General features: G+C 33.3%; 1 protein-coding gene and 1 long non-coding RNA gene across 4 annotated transcripts in view; one reads left to right on the forward strand and one right to left on the reverse strand.

Annotated features, from left to right (window-relative positions):
* Positions 1-25,307, forward strand: part of Octalpha2R (alpha2-adrenergic-like octopamine receptor) — a 104,204-nt gene that overhangs the window by 60,951 nt on the left and 17,946 nt on the right. The window lies entirely within an intron of this gene.
* The window catches only part of LOC105422040 (uncharacterized), a 132,724-nt gene that overhangs the window by 30,713 nt on the left and 76,704 nt on the right, over positions 1-25,307 (reverse strand). Inside the window, exon 3 of one of the 3 annotated variants that reach the window (XR_016140627.1) lies at positions 20,543-24,064. The exons of the other annotated variants lie outside the window; for them this stretch is intronic. This is a non-coding gene — a long non-coding RNA (uncharacterized LOC105422040). Of the gene's footprint in view, positions 1-20,542; positions 24,065-25,307 lie in introns of those variants that run through there. 3 annotated transcript variants of the gene reach the window in all.

A 25,307-nucleotide genomic window follows, 5' to 3' on the forward strand; every position in this document is an offset into this window, starting at 1 on the left:
GACACCGGGCTAATATGACGGTAATTTTTAATAATTAACTTCGATTATTATTGCGAATATCATAAAATGGGACTTTTATGTTCATCTCGGCCCTATCTATTTTTTTTACGAGCGGTGGCAGAAATCTCGCGGAACACCCTATGTGTGTGTGTGTGTGTGTGTGTGTGTGTGTGTGTGTGTGTGTGTGTGTGTGTGTGTGTGTGTGTGTGTGTGTGTGTGTGTGTGTGTCGCGCCGATCTTAAAGCACGCGCGCTGATCTTAAAATTCGGATGGCAATAACGAGAAAAAATGATACAGCTTACGAGTCAATTGGGAGTAATGAGACGCGATTGCGATACTCGAAAGAAAATCAAGCTCACATATCTCCTAATCATTCTAAGGGAAGAACAGCCACTTTCAGGTTCGTTAAAATTAAAGACCAGGCTATAACTTTACGTTTGTGAAACTTAACACGAAAATATTTCAAAAGTCAAACTTGAACTTCACGTTGCGAAATTCTGTTCTTAATTACAAAAGCAGTTTCGTAGAATGGCATGCGCGATGTTATCGATTTCTATTGACACGCAATTTGTGCTATGGAATTTGAATAGGATATTCGAGAACCTGGGCATGGGCATTGATTATAGAGATTATAGAGAATGTCTTTGAAACTGCTGTGATCAATTTTATCAAATATTTGCTTATTTTCATTTATTCGATATCTTATCATACATTATATAGTTATTAAGTCATACTTACTTATATGATAGCCTTTTTTAATTGAGATATTTTGTTGCATTGTTATCACTTGTAATCAATTAAAAAATCAATATTAAACAATACTAAAATATTAATACCTAAAAAATGCCGTGAAAATGTATAAAGAAAGTACGTCACAATTACTTTTTCAATTATGAAATGTTATTTAGGATGAATTAGAATTGATTTTTTTGCATTAATTTTTTTATTTCAATTCTTAATATCAAATATCTTGGAACTAAACTTAATATTAAAGTCCTCTTGAAATTCACTTAGAGAAGGTTCTGTCGTCCATTTACGTTCTTGAGACTTAGCTTCCCAAACCTCATTAATCTTTAATGTTCACTATTAATTAAGTATTCCATTACATTTTTGTTAAAAAAAAGTCAATCTCAAATTCATCAAAGAATCTGTGACTAAAAGAGAATACGATAACACTGAAGCGATACTCATGATTTCATGTTATACTATACATATAATATTACATATTACATTAATTTATTATATAAATTTAGCGTAAAAAATATGTAGAAATTAATATTTCTATCTATCGTTATACCTATTTCTTATTAAATAAGAAAACGTAATAAATAAACTATTCTTTTTTATACAGTTTTTTAAAAATTTAAAAGAATATAATAAATTATATTCTTTTTTATGTATTTTTATATATCTTTTTTATATTTTAAATATAAGAACAGAATATATATAAGAACATTATCAACAATTGCAATGTTAGTTTTGAAAATAAATTCTTCCAACTAAAACTGATATCATATAGGCTTTATGATTACATGAAAAATATATGAAGAACTTAGAGGTAGAAAGAGGAAACTATATACCGAATCACAAATCATATTTTTAAAAACAAACAATTAAAAAAGTCCATAAATCAAATGACATTTACTACTTTCTTTCCAAGTGTCAAATGTCATTTCTTGATATACCAGAACATAACAGGCGCGCGCGTAGCCACTAAGCTTTTCATGTTATATATTTTTATATTATTCATCGACGGTAGCGACGTATCGTCGTGATGAAAAATAGAAAATCATCCTTGTTCATCTTATCTTTGTCCTTGTTCAAAATCGATTCAAAGTTTCATTTCGTTATCATCCTCGTCTGCCCTTTATAAATTGTCATTTGCAAATTGACAGTAACTCACGAAATTAGCGCAGCAAAAGAACCAATCGCGGAAAAGTGGCAACAATAAACTTTGAGAAATGCGGGTAATCGACTTAACATCTCCTTCTTTATAAAGGATGATCGTTGAAAAGAATACAAGTCTTCTTAATTGAGATTGCAACCACACCCGTAAATAAAATGTCATGTACCAGTTTCATATTACTTTTTATTATATGATATATATTACTGCTCCTATTCTCATCTTTCGAAATACAGAAAATGTGTCTGCGATCGAATCGTATCACTATTCTTTCGCATCATAAGACACAATAGAAGTAACACAAATACATGATTTATACATTATACGTTAATATTTATATATTATTATATTATATATTATTTGTACATTCAAATGAATTATGAAGATGAGAATTAAAACGTAGTCATTTAAAAGATATTTTCTACATTTCTGTGGGGAAGAAAATATTTCTAAACTGTTTAAACACACACATAAACGTGAATCTGTATATCTTATATACTTTCTTATATATCAGTTAAAGAAAAATGTACAGAATTTCCTCACGGAACTTACACGAAACATTCTCGTAACAAATTATACGCACGCGTTGACTACGAGTGAGAATGAAATTACAAGATTTAAGCACACCACAATCGGTTTCGATGCAAGTTTTGCAAAACCGCTCTACCGCACATGTAGTTTAGTAGCGCAATAAGCATAATTAAATAGACTGTGTGCACATAATTATGTCCATAGTGCATTGCGGCGATTACGAAGATTACGAGATATACGTTGTGCGGCACTCTGTATAGAAACAACGAAACCAGCTTCTATTTACACTGAGCGTAGAGAACGTGGGCTCTCTCTGCAATTTATCAACTGACCTATTTCCTAAAACCATGTGGCGAATTAAACAACACACGTGCGTTGAGGGATTGAAGCTCGACAGACTTCAGACAGCAGTTTTCCATTTAACACGCCCTTGCACTTTTCCAAAACATCGCATGTTAACGAAACTTGCGTATTATTCCGGATCAGTGTCTCAGATTCGAGCACAATTCTAGCAAATTTAAATAATGGCTACTTTATATTTAATAAAAGAGTGTACGAAGAAATGTATGGAAATATAAATTTTGGATATCTCTCAAACGAGACATGGATTATCAATAGGATCTCTCATTCATCTTTCCGTAACTAAATAATAGTAGACAAAGTTTATTAAAAAATGTCACTGAAATAAAAATATCTCGATGGTAAAAAATACATCGTCTTTGCGAAGTGGAGTGATTTAACTTGTTATTGATTATAAATGATGTGTGAGAAAAAATACATCCATCGCGGGCGCCTACGAGTAGGCGTTTAAACGGATATATAGAACGGTGAAAGTGGGCACGACACGGGTACAAGTTTCATCTTTTTTCTGCAGGATTTTTATGGATAAGGGTAAACGGTGCTCAGCATGGTCATTGAAAATCATTGAGAAGCAAATGTCAGTGAAATTTTTGTAATGAGTAGGCGATGAGAAAAAAGTCACAGTATCATCATCTTAGGAAGGCTTGAATAAAGACTTTGATTCTTTAAGTTTTTCTCTAAATATCTAGTGAATATCTAGTGAGGCATGTTTCTTTTCAGTCCTTGTCACCGTTGCTAATTACCTACCTGTATAATTATGTAAAATAAAACTCGTATAAATAGCGCAAGTCTTCTTGCCAAGAGAATAATCCGACACTGAAGAGCATCCTTGGCTGCTCCGGATGTAAAAAAAAATTTGCAGTAAAGAAAGATAAGGATGAGGACGGCGGTATATCTGCTCCTCGTTAATCGGCATTTAAAAATAACGAGCAAGATGAGCGCGCAAGAGTAGCAGCGTCGCATGCTCGTGTTTCCGGAGAACCAGATAACACGATTGGAAATCGAAAGAAACATGAGACGACGGATTCGAATTACCCGGAAGATTCGCGATATCCATGTGCACGGTCATTAATTTTCCTAAGATTTTCTCAGTATGTAAAAAAGATCAGTAAAGATACTTTTATAGGATACGCCAAAGAGGATTTCTTACTTACTTGGATCATTCGATTAATTATAAGTTAATTTTTTTTTTTTTTAATTTCTTTAAGAAATTTAAATGCGTTTTTGCATGAAATTTTTTAATAAATTTTATAACAGTAAATACAACATCATATACAAAGATAATCTATCGCTTTTAATTTTCTCATATATACTGTTATCATTATATATGATATCGGTTTAATATAAATTTATAATAATCGATAATCTTTTTAGAATTATAGAATATTTTTAGCAGATATTGCATAAGAAATGTATAATGTATAACACACTGAAATTAATTCATTGGGTGTTTTTAAGCGAGAAAGAGAAAGCTTAATTAAATACAATAGAGAATAATATTTGATAAAATTTGAACATTATATGGAAATAACAGGCTATACTGTTGAGTAGTTTATGATACATTGCAGATATATCCATATTTCACAAGTGTATGATAATACAATATGCGGTAAATGCAGTAAATATGCTGATGCGCATATCGTTTATTTAATTATCTTTCTCTATGTTATACGTTTATATAATCTATAATATATATATAATTTTTTTTAAATAACATTTTAACGAAAATAAAAATTTCAATTTAAAGAAACTTAAAGTAAATCATATTTTTAATATATTTTTTAATTGCAATTTGTAGCTAGCATGTACATAATTGTTATATATAAAATTTTTATTATCAATAAATTATACGTGCGTGAGGAGGATTACTAATATTAATTAACGTATTATAGAGCAGAATTAACTTCTCGTTAATTATCTCTAAAGTAGAGCTCGCAACTAGCGCCAAGCCTCGACGAATAAGCTCTTCGATAGGGCGGAAATCTCGGCTCTGAACTTGGCAATTCATGCTTTAGTGAATACGCGCCTTTAACAGTCTACCGTTCAATAGAGGAAGTTGTGTTCGTAATCCTGGCCAATGGTGCTTGTAATCGTATTGTTAATGTAACCAGAATCGTATTCGGAAGCAAGATACCTTGACAATAACTCAATTATAATAACTTACTGCATAGTGATTATAACTTAACTGGAATATAGAATTAACTCAAGCAACGGCAAAAGACCTAGCTTATCTTTTGTCGCGTAATTTCTTAGTAATTTTTCGCTCGTTGGAAATGTCAGAAACACTTTAATGCACTTTGTATGCAGTATACATTATAAATAATAAAAAATCCAATTGTGTTAATGAAAATAATATGCGGATAATAATAATTATTGTAATAACAGCTATAAATTTTAAATAACGTACGTGCAGGAAAAAGCGCTATATTGCGTGCTTATATTGAAATCTGCGATGTTTATTAAATCAATCTACGATGAAAGTTCACGATTAATAACGCATGATTTTCACCGTTATAAATTGACCGCACAGGTGCGCGTTACAACAAATAATATTTTAGGAAGAACATTGTTTGAAGTTGTTACTTTTGAGCTTCGGCTTGAGGTGATGGCGATCGATCGATTTCACTTTTCTTCAAATTTACTATTTTATCTTATTTTAGAGATGGATGATCGGCGCGAAGCAACGACAAAGTACGTTAATCGGTGAAATGGCTGTGAAAGTGGAGCTGCGTTTAATGTTATTCGATGAAAAGCGTGCAGCCTACGCCGCCACTGATCGGCCGCATGATGGTATCTTTACGGTTTGTTAGATGGTCACGGGTCATCGCTCAGCCTCGCTGATGATGCGCGACCCATTTGCGGCGGAGCGGTTACCGTGTCGGATGGTCATGACCGAATACAGCTATACCGGGCCCGTCTGACTCCATAATACCTTTCAATCTTTCCTTTGATATATTTCCAAATCGTGCGTGATGTGTATAATATATATATATATATGAAAGGTGGAGTCAGACGGGCCCGGTATAGCTGTATTCAGTCATGATGATATATATATATATATGATTCGAGTTGTAGATTAATTGTAATTTGGATATTTTGAAATATATGTGTATGTATATATATATATATATTTTTTTTTTTTAAATATATGTGTATGTATATATATATATATATATATATATATATATATACACACATATATTTCAAAATATCCAAATTACAATTAATCTACAACTCGAATGTTTTCTGTCACACAAATGTGTCGTTCTCGGCAAAGAACGTTATTGCTGCTGATTGTAACGATATAATATTGTTACAATATCAGTAATACATCACGTAGCTATAGGATAAACACTTGCAAGTGAAAATTTCTCAAAATCTCAAGCTTATATTTATTTATACTCTTTATGTAGTACGTTCTTATCTCGTTTGCGCAGTAAATTAAACAGCTTGACGAAATTAAAGACGGCAAGGATATTACGTCCACAGAATTCACTTTCGACTCGACCATTTGTCTGTCAGAGAGGTGCGAAAACTCATTTTAACTGAAAGCGCGCGACAAAAGCTTGCTCGTCAAATTCGTCAGTCCGAAACGATTTGGGTGTTAGCGTCGGGCAAACGATTTTGTTAAAAAAATCAATCATAGAGGTAAAAGATATATGATGCATCAGAGTGCATATCATCGATGCGCATCCTTTGAAGTAGTAGTAGTGTGTAATATCGGTTCGCACTGCATGCGACGTGTCATGGGATATTTACCATCATCTGTTTGAGGGAGGACACATGCGTATATTGCTAAAGCATTGCTTCAATTGATTCGATACCGAATCTAGAATTAATTATCACATAAATTACATTGTATCAATTACATTGTATATTTAAAAGAAATATTAAAATGTATATAAATCAAATATAATATCACACACAGATCTATATAAAAGTTAAGTTTAAACACGTAATTATGTTTGAAAATTTAATATATTAAAAGGAAAATATATTACTTTGCTCAATAAAAACATATATTACTACGCTATATTTGTTAATATAAACAAATACAAACAGAATTAAAAAATAAGTTCACGCAACAATAGCAACAATTTGTATTGTTAGTGTATAAAAATAAATTTGAACGAATATAATATTAGAGATAAATACGAATTATATACACAGTTCCTATTGGTTCTTGCAAACTTTTTAATTCAGATAAACTGTTTTTCCTAATCAGATCACATTATTTATGTTGCAGCGATATACAAATCGTATCATTAATTAACGGAACGGACGATACTAAGTCCATTTGCATTTAGATAAGCTGCAATTATCTCTCGAGCGTTCCACTTACCTGACATTGAAATCCCATCGCATCTAACAAGTTGCGATATCTAGCGGAGCGCAAAAGCGAGGAGATTACGGATGTTATTGCATTCAACTAACTTTGTGCGATTCCCGCAAACTTACAGCATAAACTATAGCGTATGGCATAGTTGCCACTAATTACGTTGTTAGACTCGGAGATTAGCCAAACGTTCAATAGCCGCCTTGTGCCAATCAATCGCTCGATTTTGCGTCCCGCGATTCCGATAAATCACCATTGTGTTCTTTTTATAGCTATATTTTGGCTTCTAAGCGTGAATCTTTTTTATTACAAATTTTGTAAATTACGATTGATCGAGCATGTAAATGAGTTATGTATGCGATATCGATTTCGGTATGTATGCGCGCATACGCACTTTGACTACCACATAGTGCTCCGTTCCAGGCACGATTCATTAATAATTGAACAACCGTGTGTGATGTCAATAGAAGAATGAAAAACGCGCCGGGCGATAACCGGAGCCGCGCGTATGCAATGACTTGAGAGAGAAAGAGAGGATTCATATTCATTTCATTTCCCGATTAACCCTTTTTTTTCAAAAAAATTTCACATCGCTGTATTTATTCCATGAAAGATTTATTCCACGTAGAAGCGTATAGTCGCGATGTGTTTCTAATTTTTTATTTTTTATCTCTACGTTTGACTTTTTACAATTTACAGTTGATCACTGGCGAAATTATCGTATATCGGGACTCGATTAAGCGAAAATAACGTGACGAGCGATTTCAGTAAAGATAGAAAGTGACGGGTACCTTCGATAGAAAATTGCATTTTCGACGATTCGACACACACACGCGCGCGCACATATATATATATATATATATATATATATATATATATAAAAACAGAAAGAGGAGAGAAAGAGAGAGAGAGAGAGAGAGAGAGAGAGAGAGAGAGAGAGAGAGAGAGAGAGAGAGGTGATCTCCATATCCATAGGTCACACACGATAGCTCATATCCCCAGGTATATAAGGAAAGACACACGAATCTACATTCGCCGAGAGAGCACTGAAAAGAAATATCGTTTCGACGAAACATTTTATCTAATCCCACAGAGACCGTAATCGCGTCTTTGGTATATTCTTCCGTATTTTTCCAACCGTCGGCATATAACCGAGTGTGCAGGTAGCGAACGATTTAAATGGAATTTTCCTCGCCACTTGTTCTCGCGCTTATCTCTTCAACAGTCGAGCGTACTTCTGACGACTATCGAATAGAGCATATCCGTGCGTGAAACAAGTACGAACAAGATGCAACATTATCGTATTACTCGCATTGTTACATTCAATACTTTCGTTAATTAAACTCGAAGCGCAAGAATTATTGTAACATTATGAAATAATTTTCCATCGTATATCTATATGAAATTTAAGCCATTATTTCTATTGTAAAATCACCGGACCAAGTTTATATTGCGAAATAACGCTGACCGAATGTTCCGATAAATTTAGCTTGTGCAGAATATATAATATCATAAATTTTATTTTTCTTCAATTTGTAACAAAATCAATTTGTAACAAAATTATTTTATTAAGTTATTAAATCAAATTTTAATGCAACGTGCGCTTTTCTCCACTTGTATATTTTTAGATCAACAAATGTATCTATATACGAATACAATTGTTAGTACTCATTATTACTCGAAATATATTTCCAACCAATGTATTTATATGATTAAGTCCATTTCACATATTTGTTATACGAATATTTTCAATGCAAATACACGGCGCACATATGAGAAATTTACCTCGTATTTCATTATTTAAACAATGACTCGCGCACGATGTTATATTGTAATATGAAAATTATTTTCTCAGATATTAATAGAAGATTTAATAGATGAGGAATTCGAACAGAGATATACAAAACCATTAGTAAGACTTAATATTCTTCAATGTGTTAAATTATTCTGTGATTATTACATTTATTATAATTACATTTATTATAATTATTAAACGAATTTATATAAATAAATAATTACATATCGGTATATCTTATAGAATATTTACGTAATTATTACACAGCAATAATTACGTAAATATTCCATAAGATTTTCATGCGTTAGTGATATTACGTACTATAGAATTAAAATGGAAGTAAATATATTGTAGAAAACTCTTTAAAATGCTTTACGTAATATACAACCGTAATATGCTTTCAGTTTTCAACAGCGATGCTTTTTCATTTATTTTGAATCTCTATAAGTGAATTATACATTTAATATTTATTGATTTCCATTGTGATTTATAAATGTGTAATTAAATTTCTACTTTCATACGATATGATTGATCGTCTCATGACTATCTAAATGAATTATTTCAATTTATTAGACAACACAAACACGCGTAACGCGCGCGCTATATATTTAAAAAAAAAATGAACAAAAATTAATACTATTATACTATTAACCTTTTGATACAACCTTTTGATTGAACGAATGCAATATCAAAATGATCTCCATGATGATAGTCGTTCAGCAAGTTAGCGCAGCGAGAAAATCAATCGACATCGCGGAAAAGACAACAATAAATTTCAAAAGATACGAGTAATCGAAATGTTCTTTTTAAAAGTGGATAACGCATATATGAAAGACGACTTCCGGGTCCCGATTCTCAAAAAACTAATTTTTCTTTAGACACATGAAAAATTGTTTTGATATCATAATTTTTTTCTGGCTGAGATATCTTTCGCAAAAAGATTTCTCATGCGGGAAAGAAGAAAAAGTAATTGGTTTCAAATTTGATTACCGATTTATTACAGAGAAAATAATTCGGCTTTAGCTTTGAGCTACTGCGTTTCCGCAAATCCATTGAAAAGAAGATGGTTCGCGATTAAGCAATTATCCTGAATTTATAGATATAAATTCAAAGAAAGAAAGAAAAATTCTTAAACGCCTTTATTTTCTGTTAAGGACTTCGCAATATATCTCATCGAGAAAATTTATTGAAGTTATACATATAATAACAAATCAGTCCTCTCATCACATGTTTCTCCAATTTTCATGTTAAAACGAAAAGGAAGCTTAAATTATATTTAGGTCTCAGGATTTAGATTCCAGAAATATATCAAAAGGTAATTTCATTTTAGTCGTTAAAACATGCAGCATCTACCTCATTTGTTATTCTGTATGTAGTCTCTTATAGATTTAATACGTTGCTCGCTTTTCCATGTGAATCGTTACACATTCCCGACGAAATTCCGTAGTCACTTTCATGTGGCTTGGAAATTCCCCCCCCCCCCTATTCTTAATTTTACTAACACTTAATTTTACTAACACATTAACGCATCATTCATTAAATCATCGTGCTAACATATTTCTGGACCGAAAAGTGAATTCTGAATCTTTCAGTAAATATACTGCAGAAAAAATATTTATATCTCAAACCAAAACGTGGTTTTTTTTTACAATAATTTATTTGAATTATACGTCAATAATAATATTTTTCTGAAGGTACGGCAGCATTTTTTCACTACTAATAATTATTGAACAATTATAATGTTGAGACTTAAACCAACCTTTAATAGTTGCACTAAGAGCGACATTCGGAATAGCAAAGTAATTGAACGATCCGCTAGTAAATCTCGTTTAAGTCCTCTTTTATATTCCCCTAACAGATTCACTATCGAATCGAAGTGTATACATTTCGTGCCTCGAAAAGGGTTCGTTCGCGCGAACATCTTTTAGAGATAAACGGAATAATAAAAAAAGAACGGAGCGCACAACGGAAAAAGGTAAAAGAAAGAAAGAAATACATAAAATGGAAATAAAAATGGAAGAGATAAAACAATGCACGAATGTGTAAATATGAATTGCTTATGTGCTTGCTATGTAAACGGATTTTCATGCATGCTATAGAAAGTTAGAAATGCACATGGTAAGAATACAATAATTTTTTTTCTTATTTGTACTTTATTTTTTTTTTTTCGTATTCTGATAAAAAGATCATATGGGACTTTTTAGATCTTACAAAACAAATTAAAGACTAACAGAGAAAAAAGCTTTATACTTGAAGGGACAAAGCACGAAGCGAAAAAATCCATTCAGAGGAGAATACAGGTTTTAAGATCGTGAGATAGATCAGCCAACAACATTTTATATGATAATGGATGAAAGCAATAAAAAGAGAAAAACAGACAGAAGACAAGTATTGAAAATATGGTGGTTGATTCGAGCAACATTTGCGAGACAAAAGAAATGAAAGAGTCGCCGATTCAATACAAAAAAGGAGAAAACATTCTATATGAATGAGACGAGCGTGATGAATGAAAAGAATAAGAAAATATTAGAGAAAAGATATTAGAGAAAAAATATTAAAAACTCGGAAATTTATAAACGACGATTAAAAATTATAAGTATCGAAAATACTTTGCTAAAAATAAAATTTATATAAAAACAAACGAAATATTAAAATTTGTTTATATCAATTTTGCTTATATCAATTTAGTTTTTCGTTTTTTCTTTGAATTATATAAAATTCATCGAAATATAAAAATGCGTTCTTGTTTTCATAAATAATTATTATTTTATAATAATTATTTTATATAAATAATATATGCATAAATAACTATACTATATAAATCATCAAAGATTTATAATTGCGATTGTGCAATTTACCATTTGCCATATTTATTGCATAACAGTTTTATATAATAAATTATTTCCGCATAACAAATTTTTATTTTATTTTATTATATGTAAATCTACATTTAAATTCATAGTACTTGTTATATACAGTATTATTTTCAATCTTTAATCTCACATAATTAAAACAAATCTGTAAAATATGAGATGAAAAGCTCGTGTACAAAAATAAAATGGTACGTACTTTTATTTTGGTACTCTTTCCAAGAAAAGTTAATTTAACGAACGACTTATGACAGAGCTGTCACATATGAGTCGTGGGATGTGGATCAAGCTACCGAGATATCGACACCTACGCAAACTTATGTGCATGTGCAGAAAATAAATAAAATGAAAAGTATCTAGCAATCATATTATATGATACACATGCAAGATTTATACATTTATATTGGATACAATAAAAAATAATGCTTTCACTTGCTATAAATATACATACGGCTGCGAAAAAATGTACGTATAAAAAGGGAACAAAGTAAAAAAATATTTCAAAATTAAAAAACTTGAATAAATTCAAGTTTTTGAAATTTTATAAGAATAAAATGAAATATAAAATTAATACTAAAAGTTATCCCATTAATTATTAATATATAATTCCAAATATACTTTTTATTTTGACTTGCTGGCTCTTCGAAAATTTACTGAAAATCATATGTGTGAAACATATGCTCAATTTCTATCTAATTATATAGTAGTAATTACATAGATAAATAAGAGTATATGTAAATCGTTTTTCACAGAAAAAAACGATATTTATATGATGCATTGACATTTTCAATGTTCTTTTAAAGACTGTAATATAAATCTACGTTTATATGTGAATTCAAACAACAGATATTTATATAATAAAATTCGACAATATTTGTATTCGGATAAAATCAGAGTTTCAAAGTAAAAACCTAGAGGGTAAAAACTGTTTAAGATAAATTGCTGTAAAAGTAGCTGATGTCATCCATGATAATCAAAGAGATCTTACAAACACGTGAGACAACACGAGAAGAGCAAAAAGAAAAAGTCATGACAAAACAGTGTCAAACAAGTGATGACTACTATGATGGATACAATATTCTTTTTTTATAAAAAAAAATAAGAAAAAATGAAAAATTATTGTATGTACGTGTAATTGATACATACTACTATGCATGTTATACCATCAACAAATCTTTACATAATATATGATATTAGTAAATTCATCACATGATTTCTTTACAAATGTCTGAAAACTACTCATAAATTTTTTTTACTTTATGTTTCTTTTTTTTAATAAAAGCGTTAATAAAAATATTTTAATATTTTAATAAAAAAATTATATGATTCTAGTATTCTCTGTAGTATTGGGTATATTTTAAAAATGATTTGCAGAATCTGTAAATATACTGATCGAAATAATGAAAACAACATATGAAGTATAACATATATATCGAAGTACATCGTTTTCGAGTTATAGCCATTTTTCGATTTGACACAAACAGTGGTCGGGTTGCGGCCAATATTTTGCGTCGATTGATTTCGGAAATTTATTAACCAACTAAATCGACATTTATATGGAAAGCCGGATAGCAGTTATATTCACATGATAACCGCACTAATCGATTACGGTCAGTCAGCTCCATATGTTATATATATATTGGATCAAGCACAAATAATAGTATCTACAATTAAATTTTACACAGGGGAGAAGGGAAAGTTAGTCGAATTCTTAATATAATTTACTGATAAAATTTATTAACTTATTTGAGCTTATCATCTTATTAATACACTAAATTGGTTATGATTATTGTTATGATATAACCGAAGCGCTTTATATGTAACAAATTATCATAATGTAGGAAATGTATATAATTATTCATTTAGGCAATCAATTTTCTATTATGAATAATTTTGTGGATTTATTCAGTGTTGCAAATATAATTCCAGTATTATTTTTCATCAGAATATATATATATATTGTATATAAAATAAACATTAAAATAACATTACTTTGATATAGTTCCACTTTCATATTGCATATCGGTATACATATATTGCAATAGAGATATCAATATCAATATAATTAATGCTCTAGTTCTATGACTTTGGTCTCTAGATAATTACACATGATTACAATGATGATCGTTATAAAATCGCGAAATCAGCATAATAATTGCCAAATGTTACGTCATATGTATCGCAAATCCGAGTTAATGGGAAACGTAAGCTAAATATAGAGACCAATTCTCGATTCTCAAACCTATTTAACCCTTTGACCTATTTAAACCTACGAAATTTATAAAAAAAAAAATGCTTGTTCATATTATTTTAATTAACGCTGTTTTTAATTTTTTAATTGCACAAACGTATAGAATGCATATAAAAACATAAAAATAATATCGTGAAATAGTAAAAAAATAATTGTTTTTATTAGTCAAATGTAATATTAATATTGTTTTTTCTAAATTGCATAAACGGTATTCTTATCACTATCAAAATCATTTATCAATCAATATTTAAAAAAAAAAAAAGACAAGAATTTACTGCAAATACTGAGAAAAAAAGATTAATCTGATTTCTTAAAAAGTAATTCAAATGAAGTTAAAGAGAGGATTTAGTTAAAGCTTTCGCCTATAAAAATTACTCTAGAATTTACTCGCGTCAGAGAATTTAATCTAAACTGCACAATGAGTTTTATTTCTCTAATTTGTTTCAAGATGGCGCGTGCTTGCATTACTATCATATATGAAAATTCTACAAACAATACGGTCAAACTAATGCATTCGTGTCAGAATTTTATTATATCACATTGATGATTTATGAAATGAATAAATTTTGATATAATGAAAAGTTCTCATTCAAAATACAATGAAGGATTTATACTCACTATATAATTTCTATTTTGTATTCTATATATTTATATATTTTTGCTTTATAACTTTTATTATTTTACAAATATTTCAATTATAGATATAATAAATATGTTGCAGTGTGTACGTGTATGTGTGCGCGCGAGTGTGTAGAATAATTTTTTAAATATGTTCTTTTCTTACACTCAATTTAAACATTAAATGTACTCTGATGTAAGCTTTTACAATTTCTAAAATTAATAACTTTTGCAAAGATTGAAGGATGTGAGAATTGTTCTGGGGTGAGAGTAAACGTACAAGACGGATTTGAAATCGTAAAAGAAAAGAAAAGAAAAGCTATTTGAGTTTCCAAGTTTCTCGTAGAAAAGGGCATAGTGAAAATATGTGTAGAAATTACCCAAGTTGGCAGAATTCACGTAGTTTTCAAAGTACCGGCCATGTAGAATACGATTTAACGTTCTTATTTCTATAAAACTAGTCAAAATTTTATAAAAATCTGTTCTCATCGTTATCACGATATAAAAACCACCATAAATAGTATATTTATAGTGTAATTACTAAAGAAAATAAGCAATCTTTACCCGTTATCAATAATATGCGACAAGTTGAAACGCAAACACGCGACCACAACTGTATGATGACATTGCAAATTGCTCGTTCCAATCGCTATTGCAAATTGTAACATTTCCCAACAAGACACAGTTGAACCAATTGAATGCGACATTACGGAAGCGTGGGAAGGCAGCTGACGACTGTTACCTCTAAACAACGCGAATTTCGCGAGTGCGACAACAATGTAGTTGCTACTAATTCATTGCGGTCGGTGAATTCGAGCGAGAAATTAAATCTAAAACAGCGTGAATAAGCAATAAATCTCGCAATAAATCTCGTAAGGGCACCATGCGACGCAACGCGCGCGTACACGTCCCCCGTTGCCGTCGCATCCCTTTCTTTCCTCCAATGCGGAAATTAAATGAAAATGGACCGAGAAATGGCACGAATGCGACGTTAGCCGCATCCCGCTTACGTGGTCATGCATGCCTAAAGCGGCCGGCCGCATCTTCGCGATAGCGCGGCAGACATTTTAAGCTCGGTGTCATGCCGCGGCACGTATCAACGCTCGCCATCGTCATCGCTTTACTCAACGTTATTCGTTTTCACGACGAAAAACGCTGGTCTCGGTCCGCTTCGCGTCACGACCCGCCGCCGCCGCCGCCGCCGCCGCCGCCGCCGCCGCCACGTCGCGAGCTCGAGAGCTCGCCTATTCGAGCGCCGAGCGAGCACGACGCGACGAATCCCGGCCGCCGGTTTTCACGGGTAAACCGCAAAGTACTCGCGCATTATAAATTTGCATAAATTAAATTCCCCTTTGAAATGAGTCTGGGAAAGTGAAGGAGAAAGAGACGATCCTCTCTTCCCTTCCGCTTTTCACCGTGTCACCGTGTCGTCGTCTCATCTCGCGAGACTCGCTTTTCGTCGCGATATTCCCCGATTTTCCCCGCCGTCGCGCCGTTTTTCTCTAACCGCTTCTCGTCCTTTCATCCCCAGCCTCCGCAATCCATTTCCCACCCCATTCCTCCGTCCATTCCTGTTCTTTCCTCTTTCCGTCCTTGGGGCAGCATGGCCGCGCGTGTGTAGCATCGCTCTCCTTCTCTCCGCCGTCTTCTATCGCCGTCTTTTCTTCTCCGTGGCAGCCGCGTCTTGTTTTTCTCCTTCGGGACCGGGACCGGGACCATTGTTCTCTACGACGTACCGCGCGATCGCGGTGTACTCCCGGTAGGATCGAAATTGCCGTCACCCGCCGGCAAGTCTAGTCGACTATAATTTCCTGACAAATTTCAAAACCGGATATACCATATCAAATTATCAACTAAAGAAGGAAACCAAAGGAGAAAAGTCATTAGAAGTCTATGACGAATCCGGGCCCGTTGAATATCGTCGGCACTCGACGGCATTTGTCTCTCCACGCAACGATAATATTGTACGATAATATTGATTCTCCTACGAGACACAATTACGTGAAAAGTCACCGAGCTCGCTTGATAGGTCAGTCAGGCCTCATTAACACATAAATAATGTTAACGTTGCACAAATAGCGTTAAATGGAAAAGCCGCATACGTCAAATACAATAACGTCAAATACATTGACACATCTATCTATATTTGTATAAAATAATACATGTTTAATATATGTGCATATAGCTTTCCTAGGAACTAATTTATTTGACAAGAATCATAAAATGATCTGTGGTGTATCTCGATAACTCTCTCCAATTAATTAGTATTTTGTAAAAACGAATTAAATCTCTCGATAGAAATAATTAACGACAACGCACAAGAGAAAACTGTTACTTTTATACGTGTGCTAACACAGACTAATGTCAGCAGATATGACTCTTTCTTGTCGCATTTCACGAAATCACCCTCATGAAGATTTAGTGTTTCAATCTCGGACGTACGACATTGCGCGTCTCCCGATTTTCGCTGACTCTCAAATCAAGGAATCTCAGATACACGTTTATTGCTCCCCGTGGTATTTCGATACTCAACTGTCGTACAGTAATTTATACGAGTACCAACCTCATACTCTGGCATTTTACGTAAATATACGCTTTAATTCACGCAATATGACAAGAATAATAAGAATAACGGAATGACTAAAAGTAAAATATATATGTGGAAGATACGAAGATGTAACTTTCCTACTATTATCACAACAGGCTATATTTTCCGACAATTATCGACAAAAACTTTTTTTCTCATTTCCTCTTTCGCTTTCTCTCTGGTATTTTTCTAAATTTATATTTCTATTGTACTGCTGCTCTGAATAACATATATTTTTAATTCTCGTAAAAGCGTGCTATTTCTCATAAAAGAGACTCTATTAAAAGAGAGAAAGACGACGGTATATTAAATTCATTATTTATATTTTTATTTGTATAAAAATAAATTTTCGTATGTAATTTTAGAAAAAATTAAACGATTAAATTAATTTTATTTGCATAAGAGACCAAAAATGATTAGTGAACAGAGATAACGGTATTAAATTAACAAAAGCAAATGCGCGAGCAGCAGAATGCATTTGAATAGAATATAAAATCTGCAATAGCCGAGTAAGTCTCTCTCTCTCTCTCTCTCTCTCTCTCTCTCTCTCTCTCTCTCTCTCTCTCTCTCTCTCCCCCCCCTCTCTCTCTCTCTCTCATTAGCTATAAATGCAAACAACAGCAACGTTGCACAATCAAATCAACAAACTAGCTAGCAGGAAATACTTTCATTAAGATTAATTACTACTTGTAAAAGGCCGGAAAATAAAAGTAGAAAGAACGAAAACTCCACATAAGTTAGATTTGAATATGACTCCTCGAGCAGAATTATAGTTATAGTTATAGTTTTAAAGATAATATTTTTCTTTCATGTTTTAATTTAACATAATTTTGCACAAATTGCTAGAAAAATAAAACATTTTTAACAATTTTCGCAAATATAAAATTCTGGAAAATAATTCATAAGATACTACTGTAACGATCTAATATTACGATGACCTCGTTAAATCTGGTTTTGCGAATTATACATCAATTTTTTCATCGTTATAATTAATCTGCACATACGGTAAAATAATGGCAGTAAAATATTTATACATTCACTAAAAATGATTTCTGAAACATTTAATTCCCATCATTTAATTGCTACAAAATAGGATATTGATTCGTTTCAATATTAATAATGAAGACTGTGATTGTCGCGCGGTCAATATAATCATATGACATACATGATTATATCATATGATATCATAAGTATATAAACAGGGATATATATAATTAGATGACGATAAGCGACGTCGCAGCACCATTGCCAAACATGCAGCTCGACGAGAATTTGGGTGTTATTCGAAATATATCTTGTCGCTCGTTTACTCAGTGCCAGGCAATACCAAAGTTACAGCTTCCATCTCAAGTGGAATCACAGCTCGTAAAGATAAAACGGCGAACCGTATATTTCCATATCACTTCATATTCTCACCTCCGTAGTTACTCCGTAGATATTCTGCCGAGATATTATAACGTCTTCTCGTGTTAAAAAAGGGAAAGGAGAGAAAGGAAATATATAGAGAAGAGACATATTCAATGGAAAGGGACATTCTTACGTGAAAATGAGGGAATAATCGAAATCCAGGTCGTGCATATTATACATCAGCGGACTTGTTCGGTGCGTTCAGCGTCTATCTTCTCTCTGTCAAACCGTTCTTTTTGTTGCCGTAGCGACTCCAATATCAAAAACTTTTCATCTGTTTCTGACAGTCCCATGATTATTTTTCAACGCGTACATCCTTTTTCTCCGCTTTTTTTACAAAGCACGTAATTTTCTCGATACAATCGTATGCCGGAAGTTTTTTCTCCTCACCGACGTTCGTAAGTTCCTTTTCAAGCAATGCGAAATACTCTCGATCTTAATTACGTGCCACTGTGTGTCTACAGTTTTAACGTCATTCCATTCTTTTTTCTCGTGGAGAACATTCGTGGAGAACATTGAAACTTCTTTATAATCACTGTCGCTTTGTTTACAATAAAACGCGCTAAAAAGCACTTACTATATTCTTAGAACATTAATTGACGCTTTCATCAGAACTAAATATTACTTAATTATATGAAAAGACAATATAAAAATATCAACATTTTATATCACATAATTTGTGTATGTAAAAAGATTTTGACAATGTTATACTGCAGTTTTAGAAAAAACAAAAAAAAAAAAACAAAAAAAAAACAAGAAACAGTAATCCATATATAAGAATATGGATAGATAGCACAAAAATTTAATATAAAATCAAAGCTCACGTTGAACGTCTACATTTGCGGACGTCTATTCAGCGGAACATGCAAAATATTAAATTCAACGTCGTATATCATAGCGGACCGCAATGTCCGTATCGTGGCATGCGATGTACACCGTATTACGGTTACATCTTTGCTATCATCTGCCACGAACCGAAATTAATTTCTTCACTCGCATCTTCATTCCTACTGGCGTTGAAATGTTGGCGTCGACATCGGCCGACCGTCCCGACGTTCACAATGGCCGCTCGACAAAGGGAATATCGCATCGAAGCGTCAAAGGAATGAGCTTGCGAGTGTGGAAGAGAAGCGCTATCCCGATAATAAATCCTAATCTTTCCAACGGACTATCGGCCAATATCGAAATTAAAACTTCAAAACTGAAAGGACTCTCTCTGTTGCAGGATATGTGTGATAACATCACCTTTTCGTTACCAATATGAAATCATAATAAAAATAAATTTTATATTTAAAAAAAAAAAAGATCACTTCTCTAACGTTAAATTTTGCATTGAAATAATACGAATCATAATGATAAATTCAGTTTTTACAAGAGATGTTGGAAGTGAGAAAATGTGTAATGCCAAGAACAATCGGGTTCTCCGATTCTCACATGCAATTGACAATTCAATTAAATGGATCGTTAATTAAATGTCGATAATAATTGTCTTTTATCCTTATAATAACGTCAGTTTTGTAATCGATGTTGACATTTACGGATAGAGAATATAAACTTCACATTAGCTTGCACGCGTGACAGATTTACGTTAACGATCCCACGTTAATACACCTTCCGAAAACGTAATCTTCCAGTTGCACATATACTCGGTCGTTCAATACACCAACTGACGGAGATTTATGAGCTGAAAGCGTACATGCACAATCCTTCTCGTCTACTCCTCCCAACATGACGCTAGCTTAAAAAAGCAATTACGAGAAATGGGAAGAAAGATCGCGCGTTGTACAAAGACGTATGGCGAAACGAAGTGAAAAGAAATGTTGATGGAAGGAAAGTGAATAAGGGGAACCGATGATAAAAGAATAAAAGAACGAGAAGGGAAAAAAAGGAAACGAATTTTGCTCTTTATTTGAATCAGACGAAATGTACAGTTATCTGAGAGAACGAATACCAACTACATTCAGCATAACACGCGTAAGGTGTAAAGACACAATTTGATGTTTTTTGCCAACGTGTGCACGTTAGATTCGCGTGGAACACGAATGTGCCTGGACTATCGTAATTTCGCAGTATAAAACAGTATTTTTAAGGCAAAGATAACAGTGACTAAAACTAGCGTTTACGATTTTATACATTCCACGTTCCATACGTGAAATTAATGATCAAAATACGCACACGTGTTTCGCGAGGTCACGTAACAAAAACAAATAGAGCTAAACAAACCAATAATTATACAATTTTTTTTTTCTTTCGTTTTTTAATTGACGTCTTCCTAGCGGAGAGCGAAATGGTTCCGCATGGACCGATAAAACAACACTGTTCGTTTGTCATTTAACTGTCCTTATTGTGACATACGCGAGTAGTAGTAGTTTTACAAGCATGCTTCAGTAATATCACCTATCGCGGGACAAACTCACAAACAAGTACGGACGATCGTAGTGTACATACAAACACACAATTCCCTCCTTGCTTTCTCTAAGCGATATTAATCGCTTTGCATATCACCTTGCCCTTGACATTGTCGTCAGCCAAACGAGGAACTACCAGTGAACCACTTGCCCCAATTTTCCATCCTAATTATACAACGTCCGGCAGGCATAAAGGAAGTAGGACGAACGAACGTTTGCAATTCCGCTTCGAAATTGCATGCCTTTAACCTTTCACATTCTAACTAAAACGTTCGATATGCATATATATATATATATATATATGGAGTATCGATAAGTCAGTTCTTTTTGACCGTTTCAAATATCGAGCGTAAATGGGCGCCTGTTTATTTTTAAGATAAATAAATAGAGCAATCTCCCGAATATATAACGCGCAATATGTGCTATTGTTTACTTGGCAGGATTTCTTAAATAGACGATTGATTTTACCGCGATGCGTTATTATTCACCTAGATAACAAGTATTTAAACCGTTCTTTTCAATAATATAGCGCGTCTCAAAATCAGTAATTGATATTCACTGATCATCGATTATTTGAATTTTTATGCGATAATATTTCTTCATTTTACTTTATTAGAGAACAGAAGCTATAAATTCATGATGTGTAGATACCTATATATATATATATATATATATATATATATATATATATATGTGTGTATATTGAGTTATATGCAGTTTTGTACCATGCAGTTGTATATTTTCTTTATTTATATATTTACATACAGTCGAGCAATGATGAAATATAATCGAAAAAAAGGCACGATAAAGGATAAACTCGAGCGAGGGGAGTAAAGCTCCTGCAAAAAGAAAAAGTCGAAGGGCGTAATATATCGGAACAATTCTCCAATCCTTCTGCTTTTCCATTCAGAGGTGAAACACTTGTCCGCTTCTAACGCCCTCATTTTTTCTTGCCGGCTTTTCGCACCGCTTATTTCCATCCTCATTTGTCCTATCATCCTCTTTCTGCCACAAGAACGCACAAAACTGAAAGCAATCAATTTATCACGAGCACAGGCGCTGTATATTCGCGCAGAGGTAATGTATTTCAGCATATATTGTGTATACATGCGATAAAGACGTCAGACGGGAATGGCGCAAGATTACGCATTATAGACTGTATGGCAAATGTGCCGAATCATTTTCCTATCGCCCCCCCCCCCCTCTCTCTCTCTCTCTCTCTCTCTCTCTCTCTCTCTCTCTCTCGAATCCTCCCTTTCAACAATCTCGAGGGATTATCGTAGACGCGAAATTCGAAATGTTCGACGAGCTCTCTCTCTCTCTCTGAGGTAATATTTTATCTTGGCGAAAACCGGTTGTAGATGACACGCGCGAATTTATATCTTCGATCTTGGACTGACACGTGCGAATTCTCACGAATGTGTTCCTCGTGTGTCGTTCAGCCATACTCAAAAATGTATGAATATTTATTCAGTGTTTGCCTACAGCAATCGACAATTCTCTCGACGCCACGATAAGAAACTCCTTGGCTCGTTTCTTTGACATTCGACATGACTCTGCGATCCAATCGCAGTGTCAGCATTATTTCACTTTTTCCCGTCCTCGAAACAACGTATTGTCGCATCCGACAGGTATCTCCTTTGGGAATGTTTCCACGGATTTCCGGTTTTTCCAACGAATTCTGCTTTTAGTGTTACGTACAGTCCATTTCCATTTGCGTCACCTTACTATTCATATTTTCATGAATTTTCATCCGTCGCTCGCGGGATTGCTGCGTTATTTCGTGTGTATTCACTTTTGTATTAGCGGCTCGTTATGCGCCGTCAAGATTATCGGTTTGAAATTCTTGCTAAATCACAATAGTTTTCCTTTTTAGTCCGATAGATCGTCAAAATGTAAATGTGCAAATCTTGCAAATGGCGAAAAACGTGAATAATTTTTATTCGACGAAAATGACATTGGATTACCCGCCTCAGCGATTCTCCAGCTTGCTCTTCAATTCCGCGCCCAAATGGAGAAAATTCCTTTAAAGCGGAGGAATTATTCGTCCTGGTTTTATATCATCGGTTATATTACCTACCATGACATAGAAAAATTGTAATGAATACTCTTATATCCGGGTCGTTTTGCTTTCAAATTTTATTTCATGTGATACTTTCAGAAAAGAATATAACTTTGCGTAACGAAAGTAAACTTCAAGTTTTCTTAAGATTAACAATTGATTTTCAGATCGCATTCAGAGATCACAATTCTCTTGTTGATAATCCATATCGTTTATATGAGCTGAAATTTTCACGTGAAAACATTTTTCCGACGCAAAATAAACACTTTTTTCTTTGCGGAGTAGTCCAATGATTAAAAGTATCTCACAAACTTCTAGTTTCAATCTCGACGCGGGAAGACAAAGATAAATCTGTATTCGTGATGGCGTTGTGCCGACAAATAAGCTGCTTGGCGTTGCACATTGACTTTTGCACTTTTATAAATTTATCCTCAACTAAAGAAATTGCTTGTTATTTCGCGCATTTACGCCCGTGGTCGTACACCTGCTGCACCTTTGGAAATTTCTTTTCCTGTCGCGATAAGAGAGCATTCCGTCGCCAAGAAACTAGAGAAAGGAAATAATGAAAAGCAGAGAGATACGAAAGAGAACGCAAAGCTTAAACGTCTATCAAGATTTTAAATTCCTGCCACGGTCATTTAATTTTTGTCTTTGACACGTTTCAACTGATTAACGCCTGACATATCTAATCTATCTAATATTAGATTAGATCCTAGATCCGATCCTAAAATTTATTTCAATTGTACAAACATTCATAACTTAATATATTTCGCGTGCCTTTGAAAGCACGATTTTAATATGTCCAATGCAATCATGCAAAGTCGCTGATAAACGAGCGATTTACTAGAGTGACACAAATGCCTTGATTAAATCTTTGCGACACATGACTGCTGGCATCCATATGTTGATGTCAACATTCTATGGTATTGTATGCATCTAGAAACAAGATGAAAAAGATGCATGAATATATAACTAAATTAAACTCTAAAATTAAAATCATCCAATTAACCTAGTTACAAGCTAAAATTTCTGAGTCCGTTTCTTCCCTAATGGAAGTCTCTTTCTGAGCCCATTATACGGCACGATTCATGGAATGTATGCGAATAGTTAAAAGCATAGATGAAACTAAAAGCTTTGGCAAGAGGTATACATGAAACAGCACTCTCATTCGAAGACTTTTACATTCTTTGATTTTTTTTTTTACACAACTCGAGAAATGGCACAACGCATACGTGTTTTTAGAAAAACTTGAACTTGCCGTTGAAAAACTTTTTATTTATTGATTTTAGATTAATGATTCATAAATGTGACTCTAACACTTGCAAAAGTATATAACGCCCGTGTACAGACATAATTTACACGTCAGATTCTTAATACCTTTCTTTGTACAATATCACTATATCGCGGTGATTTAATATAAATCACTCGCTCGCGTTTAATCCTGCGTTCGTAATGCGGACGTAACGAGATATTACGCCAAGTGGTGTAGCACGCTACCGAGTTTACTTCTCAGATAGACTAAGGTTGTACTGCACTTACTAGAGATAATTATATTAGCGCATGTAAAGTTAAAGGTATACTAGGAAACGTGTTCGTGCGGGTATAAAACGGTTCGCACGCGAGTTATGCGGCGCCATAAATTTGAATATAGTTTAAGACTGCGTTACACGCGCGACCGCACGTTGCATCGCGAATTAAGTAAAATTAAATTCTGACACTCGTACTTTTGCGCCCCGACGTACGTGCGCCGGGCTCTTAAAGCGAGATTGTAACGCGGTCCGTCGCACGTACACGGGACGTATCGATGCGGCGACGTAAATCCAGTTAAGCGCATTCTGAACGTCGCTACAAAAGTGTTGTGTATCCTCGACATCGAAATCAGATCTTCCCAGAAATAGAGCGCCAAAGTTAAAGTGCTTTCCAGAACGGGAGTTTATTCCGAAGAACTACTACACCCACTTACGGATATCGAACATATCGTGCGGATGACAACAGAAAATCAATTGACCCACATAACCAGCAATAAATATCAACTCATATGTATACATATAAATATATATATATATATATATATATATATATATATATATTGACATTGATAATGAAACATCAGTGTCAATATATCTTTGTGTACATTAATCTTGAACGAACACATCTATATAATAATGCACAAATGTAA

This window comes from Pogonomyrmex barbatus, unplaced genomic scaffold (assembly GCF_055798465.1).
Source record: "Pogonomyrmex barbatus isolate J1 unplaced genomic scaffold, ASM5579846v1 scaffold6, whole genome shotgun sequence".
Taxonomy (NCBI): domain Eukaryota; kingdom Metazoa; phylum Arthropoda; class Insecta; order Hymenoptera; family Formicidae; genus Pogonomyrmex; species Pogonomyrmex barbatus.